The sequence below is a fragment of the Malania oleifera genome, chromosome 12 (assembly GCF_029873635.1).
Source record: "Malania oleifera isolate guangnan ecotype guangnan chromosome 12, ASM2987363v1, whole genome shotgun sequence".
In the NCBI taxonomy this organism is placed as follows: domain Eukaryota; kingdom Viridiplantae; phylum Streptophyta; class Magnoliopsida; order Santalales; family Ximeniaceae; genus Malania; species Malania oleifera.
In genome coordinates, this window is record NC_080428.1 from 68,112,738 (window position 1) to 68,123,261 (window position 10,524).

The window sequence follows — 10,524 nt, forward strand, 5'->3', positions numbered from 1 at the left end:
TCTATTTCCATTTCTACTCTCTTAATTATTTAAATACCATTATTCTTCGAGTCATTACAAGATTCACTAGGAGCGATCTTCCATGAATTACCATTGGGTAGTTCCCTAACATCTTCCTACATATCATCACACTCCCAGACGGTGTAGCCATAGACAACCCGTCATCCATCACTTGGGTCTCAGCCCCATACATTTTCACAAAATTCGCAGATATAAAGGCGTGGGTTGCTCCTGAATCGAATAAAACAACAAATTTATTTAAAAGCAATAACATAGCACCAGTCATCTCGTTGCCAGTGTGTTCTGCATCCACTGGAGTAAGCAAGTAGACTCTTGCTTGAGCTGTGTTTCCCCGAGGCACTTGGTTCTATCCTCAGTTCTGACTCGGTGCTGCCGTACCAGTCATTGGTGTAGGGCAATTTTGGGACACATGGCTCGGTTCACCATAGTGGTAATAGTTACCCATGAATGGTTAGCACTCCCCGTCATGCCACTTACGACACTTAGTACAACGCTCACGAGATGGATCCCCCTACAGACCCTGTCGTTCCATATTCTAGCGATTTCCTATACCATAGTTCCTCTTCTTCCATTATCCCTGTCTAGAACTAGTCTGAGAACCAGAAGGTACCGGCCTTTTCTTCTGATCCTGTGTCACCTCATCCTCCTAGAGACCAGCCTTAACTACGGTGGCTTTCTCCACTGGAACTGAAAATTCCTGCATCTACAGCATTCCCACCAGCCTCCGGATGTCCTTCCTCAGGCCCTTCTTGAACCTCTGAGTCTTTTCATACTCGTTCGAGATCATACATGGCCCAAAGCGAGACAACTTGATGTATCTAGTTGCGTAACTCTGCACTGTCAAGGTTCTATGAGTCAGACTTAAGAACTCGTTTGCCTTTGCATCACAGATGGAAGCCGGGAAGTATCTCTCGAAGAACACCTCCTTAAAGTGGCCTCACGTCATCCCATATGAATCGACTCTCTGCTCCTTAAGCAGACTCACAGCCACCCACCACCTCTCAACTTCTCCTACCAATTGAAACGTAGCATAGAGAACCTTCTGCTTGTCGGTGCAGTGTAGAAATTTCAGTATCTTTTCTGTCTTCTGCACCCAGTTCTTCACTACAATTGGGTCAGATCCCCTCAGTAAATGTCAAAGGATGCATACAGGTGAACATCTCAATGGTGTAACCCGCAGCTGTAGGTGGACCCTCCCGTCCTCTAACACTTCGCCCGATCTCTCGCATAATATGTCTGGTCAAACCCCGTGGCACGGAAGGTGACCCCTCACTTGCAGTCCCCTCCGAACTACTATCCCAGTTGCTATCTTTGGGCTCCATATTGAAAATAGTATAGATATAGATTAGCATTCCTATATCATAGTACAATTAACACAATCATTGTAGAATAATCATGTTAAACTCTAGACTCTTAGGCCTAAGTCTGCCCTACCGTGCAAACACGAAACCATCAATGGTTTGCTGTGATTTTACTGAAATCGTCATTCCAAGAAAAACATTAAACACCGCCAATGAGCCCCCGTCTAGCTACAAGACAAACCTCGACCTACTTCACCCATTCCCTACATCCTATACTTTGGTATGTTCACATAACTACGCCTAACCAAGTCTACAAGACCTAACAACTTAATTTGCTCTGATACCAAACTGTCACGCCTCGAACCCGTAGATGGGCCCCAGGGTGTGATTTAGTAACCTAACCTGACTCTATATCATTTAAAACATACATGATACTACACTGAATGAGGGTCCGTCCCCGTGGGGTACACGTATACTCTATACACATTCACATACACATACATACACATCACATATGCATCGGATATGTTCTTTCTAATACATACAACGTACCATACCAGAGTTTATACATAACCAGAATCTACGCTCCAAAATACAGTGCATACCCCGGGTGTCTACGAAACCCAACAATGACAACCCTGTTACAAAATCAGTACTTACACAAGTATTATACGAGGAAAACCAATAACCACACTCCCAAACACTAGGACGCTAGTTTTGGCTACTCGAAGGACCAGAAACACATTTGTATAATCAGGGTGAAACACCTCTCAGTAAAGAAGAAACATGTTATATTAGTGTGTGGCACATAAGTGTTATTTTGACATAAAACATAACACAATACAGTTCCAGTATTTTCATAACGCAGTTCCAATATACATCTCACCAAACATACGGTTAGTGCCATCACACTCTTCGGCCTAAGATGGGCCACATTACACGGAACACCTGATAACTTGGCATTAGCCGAAGCCCCATAGCGATATTGCTGCTAATACAGTGTCAAAACACCCATCGGTGACCAATCGGTATATAGGTGGTATTTCACACCCTCGGATATAGAGTCAGACACTTTTGCCCATGGTATTTAGCCGATACATGGCAATTTCACAAAACCTGGAACATTTTACATACAACAGTTCATTCCACACTTATTTGGGTATACAACGAATCATATCGTTTTCAATTTGAGAATATAGTTTAATACAAATACAGGTACGGTCATCTCGATACCATAGTTTATAGAAACATACGTTTTCAAACAGAAACAGAGATTTTACCCAAAATCCCCAATTTTTCTAGAACTGTAACTCAAAAATCCTATATTTTTACCCGATAGATTTTACCAAATAAGTAGCCAAAACATACATAGAATCGTAAACTACAGTTTTACCAATTCAGATTTCAAAAATAACTGATATAAACAGAATCCCCTTACTTTTTCCCGAATACCAAAACCCGAACTCTACGGCTCCAAAACTACGAACTGAGTTCCTAAAACCTAAACATCAAAGAACTATACTTCACTATAATTCTCACTACTACATATATATCGAAACAAAAACAAAATCGGACCCTTGCCTTGATTTTGGGTCAAAACCCAAAAATCCTAAAAACAAAGATTTGATCCGCTATCCTCGAAGAGATTCTCTTCCTGATCCACGTAGCAACATTAGATCGTTGATTCGGGTAATGAACGGGTCGAAATATTAGAGAGAGAGAGAGAGTGTGTGTTCGAGTTCTAGAGAGAGAGAGAGAATTTTGGTTTCTTGACTCTTAAGCAAAGCCAAAAGATATTTATAACCAAGTTGACTCGGCCAGCCTCGTCGACGAGACAATGTCCTTGTTGATGAGCCATAGAAGGAAGTTCGTCGACGTCAAGGTGGACTCGTCGACTAGCCTGAGATTTCAAAATTTTCCAAAATCCCTCGGTATCTCCTCGTCAACGAGCTACTGAATTTTGTCGCCAAGTTATACAAGAGACTTCATCGATGAGAAAAGAACCCTTGTCGACGAGCCTTGCTAATTTTTACCTTCTTAATTTTCCTTCTATTTTCTTATTTATTTGATACACCTATCTTGGGTCGGGTTCTTATATGTTAGAATTAATTAAAAAGTATAGATGTGGTTAGCTAGTTCTTAAAATTGTGAAAATATGAAATTAACGAATTTCGAGGGCAAAATTCTTTTAAGGAGGGAAGAATGTAATAACCCGAACTCAAAAAAATAAAAGAAAATATCTAAAAGGAAAAAGGAAAAGAATTTTAAAAAGGTTTCAAGTAGTAACTCGTCGATGAATTTGTTCTCCTTGTTGACTCTGGGTTTCGTCGACGAGTACACGTGTCTCGTCGACAAAGAATTACTGAGAGCGAGGAAAATTCAGGTTTTTAAATGCTTCGTCGATGAACTTTTTGACCTCGTCGACGAACCCACGTGTCTCATTGACGAAGGTCTGGTTATAAATAGGCCATGGAACCCATATTCCGTGAATTTCTCTCTCCTCTCTCATTCTCTCTCTCTGGGTTTCGGTTCTCTACCTATTTACTTCAAATTCGGACCGGATTTAACCCGATTCGACGATTAGAAACTACCACGAGATTCTTAGGAAGATTCTCTACAACATAGGCGGAACAAATTTTCAATTTGAAGTACTTGGGTAATACTCCAAAATCAAGGTAAGTAGGGTATTTTTAAGTTTTATTATTATTGCGGAATATATATAGGGTATAGGGAATGATAAAATAACATTTTATTGAAATTTGGGTTGATAAACTTGAGTTTTTGAATTAGGGTTTGGGTGAGTACCGCATGCGATGTTTTGAGATTTTCATGAGCGTAATTTAGGAAAGCAGGTAAGGGGAAAACGTTATAGCAGCTTTTTATTAATTTTAATGGGTTAATTTTGAGAATGCAAAAAATAAATATATATTTAGATTTGATTTATCTGATCAATTAGGCATTTGAAAATAATGATTTTGTTTACATTTTATAATTGGGAAAATTCGTGCGGTAAGAAAATAACCTTCATAATTATATGGTTGTGAATATTGCTTGATTACGACTGTTGTTTGCATGTGGCTGCTAATTGGGTTATAAATCTGTTTGGTTGTGAATACTGTTCAGCTGTGGACATTATTGGATTGTGAATACTGTGGTGAATGTGATGGTGTGCCTGGATGATTGGATATGCTATGGATGTGTATTGTGCTATGGTTCATGTAAATTGCGATATAGCGTTGGCAGTGGTATGAGGAGGTCGTTATATCGTACCTGATATAAATCGCCATATAACATTGGTAGTGGTATGAGGAGGTTGTTATATGGGCATTTATATTAGGGCGGTAAAACATTGGTAGTGGAATGAGGAGTTTGTTTTACCGATTTACTATGAATAGGGTTGTGTGTGTGGATTTGTAACCTGTGTGATTGTGGTGCCTATGTGGGCTATGATGTATTCTATGAAGATGATAGTCCTGTGTGGACCGTGTGTTTTGTACGGATCAGAGTCCTGCGTGTGCTGTATTTTCGTGCGTGGATATGGACCTTGTTTGGTTGTGAATGAAGATTGTGTATACATCCGGTGTGGTTCGATTGTGGTATGCATATACATGTGGATATCTGTGAAATTATTAGCATTTGGATGCGTGTAACTTTAATTATATAAGTATTTATGGTAAAGTAAAATTCTCCACCGAGGGCTTGCTGAGAAAGGCGAGTGTCTTGGTAATTATCTATGGGTCACAGAGCAGAGGGAAACTACTTGTATAGGCGAGTAAGCTTCCCTATTCTCGGAGGCTTTGCCTGGATACATAACTTGAGGGCTTACTGAGTAAGGTGAGTGCCTTAGCATTAGTGTTAGAGTAGAGGGAAGCTACCTGTATGGGCAGGTAATCTTCCTTATTCTTGGGAATTATCAGTAAAAATAGTTATGAATGTGTATATGATATCAGATACCTGTGTTGCTATTAATGATGTGATTTCTCAACTTCTATGTTACTGATTATCAGATAATTATTTTCGGTATGTATTAAACTTTCTACCACACACTGTTTATAGTTTTTTCTTCCGTACTGAGAGGTGTCTCACTCCGACGAATTATTAATATTTTAAGGTCCTTCAGGTGATCGAGTTTAGAAAGCTCCAGGGCGGGGTTTAGTTTTGTGAGTTCTTAAAGGAACAGATATATGTTATGTATTATGTTTAATTTCTTTTTTGTACATGTAATATGGAGAATTTGGTTACGTTACTTTATGGGTTTGTATATATGTTATAGTACTTTGGTATATTATTTTAGGTGGTCTACTTAGTTCTGCTACGTGAATGGTATCAGAGACATATGATCGGTCTCATAACACCTTGGGCCCCACTTGGTGGGTTTGGGGTGTTACAGAAAGGATGAACCGAACCATAGTTGAAAGGGCTCGGTGTCTCAAGTTGAATGCAAGGTTCACGAAGAAATTCTGGGTAGAGGTAGTATATATGGTGTGTTTCCCAATTAATAGATCACCAAGGGCAGCACTAGGTGGGAAAGTTGTAGAGGAGGTGTGGACAGACACTGAGGTAGACTACTTCGGTTTGAGATTATTTAGGTGTCCAACCTATGTGCACATTCCTAGTGAGGAGAGATCAAAGCTTGAGGCAAAGTCTAGATGGTGCATCTTTCTCGATTATCAAAAAGGGCTGAAAGGGTTCAAGTTGTGGGATCCGAAGGCAAACAAAGTGGTGATCAGTAGGGACGTGGTTTTCGATGAGAAAGTCATGTTGCGGCGTACTTAAGAAGAAGAGGAGAAAAAGGTGCCAGAAAACTGTAGCAACAATGAGCATACGGTGCAGGTAGAGTTAGAGACTTAAGGTACAGATGAAGTTGTTTAGAACACAGGGAGTTCTAGCTCAGGAAACCAGCAGCAACGCAATATAACTATAAATAGACCTAGACGCACTATAAGGCCACCGCCCAGATACAGATATGATGTCTTATGCACTTATCACTAGTAGCGAGGTTCCTACTACCTTTTAGGAGGTGGAGCATAGCCAAGAGAAAAGTATATGGATGGGCGCTATAGTGGAGGAGATGGAGTCATTGCATAAGAACCAGATGTGGGAGTTGGTAGAGCTTCCTAAGGGGAAAAGGGTGATAGGATGCAAGTGGGTGTATAGGAAGAAAGAAGCGATTTCAGAAAAAGAAAAAGAGAAGTTCAAGGCTGGGTTATTAGCAAAGGGTTACTCAAAAAGGAAATAGGTTGATTATGATGAGATCTTCTCCCCTTTGGTCAGACACACTTCCATCAGGGTAGTGTTGGGATTAGTGGCACATTACGACATGCATTTGGAACAAATGGACGTAAAGACAACGTTTTTCGATGGTGATATGGAGGAACTAATTTACATGGTACAACCAGAAGGGTTTAGTCAACCTAGATAGAAGCACTTGGTTTGTAAACTAAAAAAATCACTTTACGGGCTGAAGCAGTCTCCGAGGCAATGGTATAAACTTTTTGAATCCTATATGATCCGGATTGGCTATAGGAAATATGAGTATGATTGATGCGTCTATTTAAGGAGTCTTGAGGACGGTTCACTAATATTTTTGTTGCTTTATGTTGATGACGTGCTGATTGCTGTGAGGAATATCACTGAGGTAAATCAGTTAAAGACTCTATTAAGTACAGAGTTTGACATGAAAGACTTGTTGCGGTCAAGAAGATTCTTGAGATGGAGATTCGCAGGGATAGAGCTGCAAGGAGATTGTGGTTATCTCAGGGCAACTATGTGGAGAAGGTGTTGGAGAGGTTTAACATGGTTAATGCTTAACCAGTGAGTACACCATTAGCGAATCATTTTAGGCTATCTACCACCCAGTGCCTAAAGATGAATGATGACATTTGTGACATGTCAAAGGTACCCTATGCCAGTGCAGTAGGGGTGTTTGATGTATGTTATGGTATGTACAAGACCGAGTTCGGCACAAGTTGTTAATGTGGTGATCAAGTTCTTTTCGAATCTGAGTCGAAAACATTGGGATGTAGTCAAATGGATTCTCAGATACTTGAGGGGTATAATAGGATATTACATTATGTTCAGTAGACAACAGGGTGATCCTTTAGCGGTAGGTTATGTGGATGCATACTATGTAGGAGACTTGGATGACAGGAGGTCTACCACAGGGTATGTGTTCACCCTTGTGGGAGGGCCTATTTGTTGGAGGTCCATGGTGCAGTCACTTGTTGCTTTATGTACTATTGAATCAGAATACATTGTAGTGGCCGAGGTTGCCAAGGAAGTGTTGTGGCTTACAAGATTAGTCAAAGAGTTGGGTATTCAGTAAGGTGGAATTCAGCTGCATTGCGATAGTAAGAGTGTCATCTATTTGGCAAAGAACCAAGTATATCATGTGAGGAATAAACACATAGATGTGCGGTTTCACAGGATCAAGGAACTGGTTGCTTCTGGTGAACTACTACTTGAGAAAGTTCACACGTCTGAGAATGCAACAAATATGTTGACAAAGCCTGTTACAACGGACAAGTTTAAGCATTGGTTGGACTTGATTAACGTCTCTAGGTGCTAGATGAAAGGAGTCCCAATCTACTGTCCCAGGTGGAGTTGCAGGTTATGGTTTCGTATTTTTCCTAAGGGGTGAATATTTGCCAAGGTGGAGATTGTTGGCGTATGTGGCTCATATTGAGTGGAATACATGCACTAGAAAATCATGGTGAAGTAAGAATAAGGAAGCTAAGCTGGAGGAAGAAACTGTGGCTAGTTTGGTCGACTGTTTGGTATCGGGTGATAACCGTCGATGATTTCAGTCTGCATACTTCAGTCTCGATATTAAACTATTGACGATTTGATGAAACCGTCAACGATATTGTTTGGCACTGATTACGGATTTTGAATCGAGAAGATGAGTAGATTGGGGATTTTAGAGGATTTTCCTCCAGGGATTACTATAGGGGTACTTTAGGAACTTTCTAAGTCTTTTGTACGCATGGGCTTAGTATATAAACAATATTGTAGCCCTTATTTGATAAGATAGTAACCGTGGACGTAGGCACATTGCCGAACCACATAATCTCTTGTGTCATTGATTATTTGCTTTCCTTTATTATCTATGTAATTGATTGTTTCTGTATTGTTCATCATTGGTTGTTGCATTGCACGATCCGATCGATTTGTGTTTCTGCTGCGCATTGGTATCTTTGCACAGCACCCAAGAAACAAAACCAGAGAAGAGCCCAATTATGGGGGAAGAAGGTTTGCCCTAAGGCCCATTAGAGGCTCTTCCAATCTAGACCGGCCCATACTAAATCAACATTGGGCAACATTTGTTTTATAATAGTCATGGTAGCTCCTCAAATCGAGTCTCTAGATATGAAGTCTCTACAGTTTTTTTATGAGGTTATTTCACCAAAATCATAACTTATATTTGGCTCTAGAAATGGAATAGAATAAAATAAAATAGGAGTTAAAATAATTTATAAAATTACTTATATTATGGGGGTCCATTTGGATCAAGAATTTTGCTTAAGCAAAGGAAAAGAAAAGAAAATATGACTTTGTATTTTCCTTCTCTATTAAATGCTATAAAAAATGAAAGTTTGTTTCAATATGATTAAAATTTAAGAAAAATTAAATATTAATGATGTGTAAAATAAAGAGCTTATAGAAAAATTTGGTATGTATTTTATTTTCTTTCTCACTTTCCTTAATAACCAAACATGAAAAAGTGGATTTTTTAATATTTTCCTTTCCTTTTTCTAATATTTTTTGAATTCCAAGCGAGGCCTAAAATTTGTGTTATTTTAAACAAGCTCTTTGTTTTTTTTTTTTTTTACCTTTTTAATATGCATTGTTTAAATGTGCAAAAGAATTTTTTTATCTTTTTATTTCTAAATTTTAAAATAATTACAAAAAAGACAACTTGTTTTCTAATTTTTCAAATTTTTTATAAAGTAATATTTGGAATCATGGATTTTGGGGATTGAATTTGAATTTATAGGGATTTAGAAAAAACTCTATACATAATACATAAATTAAAGTTCTAGATCCAAATTTCATGCTCTCATACGCAAAGTAAAATTTAAAAATTTTAAAAAAATAATGAAAAGATAATTTTCAACATTTCTATACAAATTTAGAAAATTAAAAAATAAGGTGACATTTTTTTATTTATTTGAAAAAATAGAAATAAAAAAAAACATAAATATTTATACAAGTAAATAGCCCCAAAGTTATTTACTATTATTCATTTAATTCACACAAATATTGTAAAACTAAAAAAAATAGTTATTTTTTAAAAAAACTTTTTACAAAATGAAAGTAAAAATAAAAATTATCACTGGTATTTTCAAAAGTTGAAAACCCTTAAAAAAAAAACTAAATACAAATGGTAAAAAATTTTTTAAAGCATTTTTTACTATTCAACACGGAACCAAGGTTTGTAGATAATTTACAATTAATTAAGCCTATATTTGAAGAGATTTTAGATTTGGATTTGCATTGAATTTGAATGAAAATGTAATATTAAATTGCATTAAAATTTATCCAAATTCATCTAAATCTAAATCTAAGGTCTAAAATACATACTTCTAAATGCAACATAAAAGTATTATTATACCAATACTTTCTCCAATTGCAATCATATACACCTAAGCTCGAGTTTTGACGACGTAAACTAATTTTTACTTTTTTTTTTTGTTACATAGGAACTCCACCCACCAACAAACCCTTCGAACCCCTTGGTGCGACGCCAAATCTACGAATCAGCGTCCTCCCCCTAAGTCTCGCTGATCAGGTAAAGTCCAGAATGCTGATATGGCTTCCATGCATCAGTTGGACGTTCGGTCAAGCCAACTCTCGGGACACATCTTCATTACCATCTACAGTCCCGGCTGACTCACAGAAAACTCTTACAATTCACGGTCCCCGCTGGCTTACAGAGCGAACTTTCACCATCCACGATCTCCGCTGACTCACAGAGTAAATTCTTATCATGTACTGCTGGTTCCGTGAGTATATCTAATTGAAATTGAACTCCTGATACTCCTTCTTAATAATTTAGTTTTACTGATCAATCACATTTAGAAAAATGAAGGGTTGATGACAACTTCAATGACTAAATAATAAAACCTCATTATCTAAGCATTTTTCAAGTTAGACTTTGGATCCCTCAAATTCCACACATTGCGACGAAAACAAACTTTCT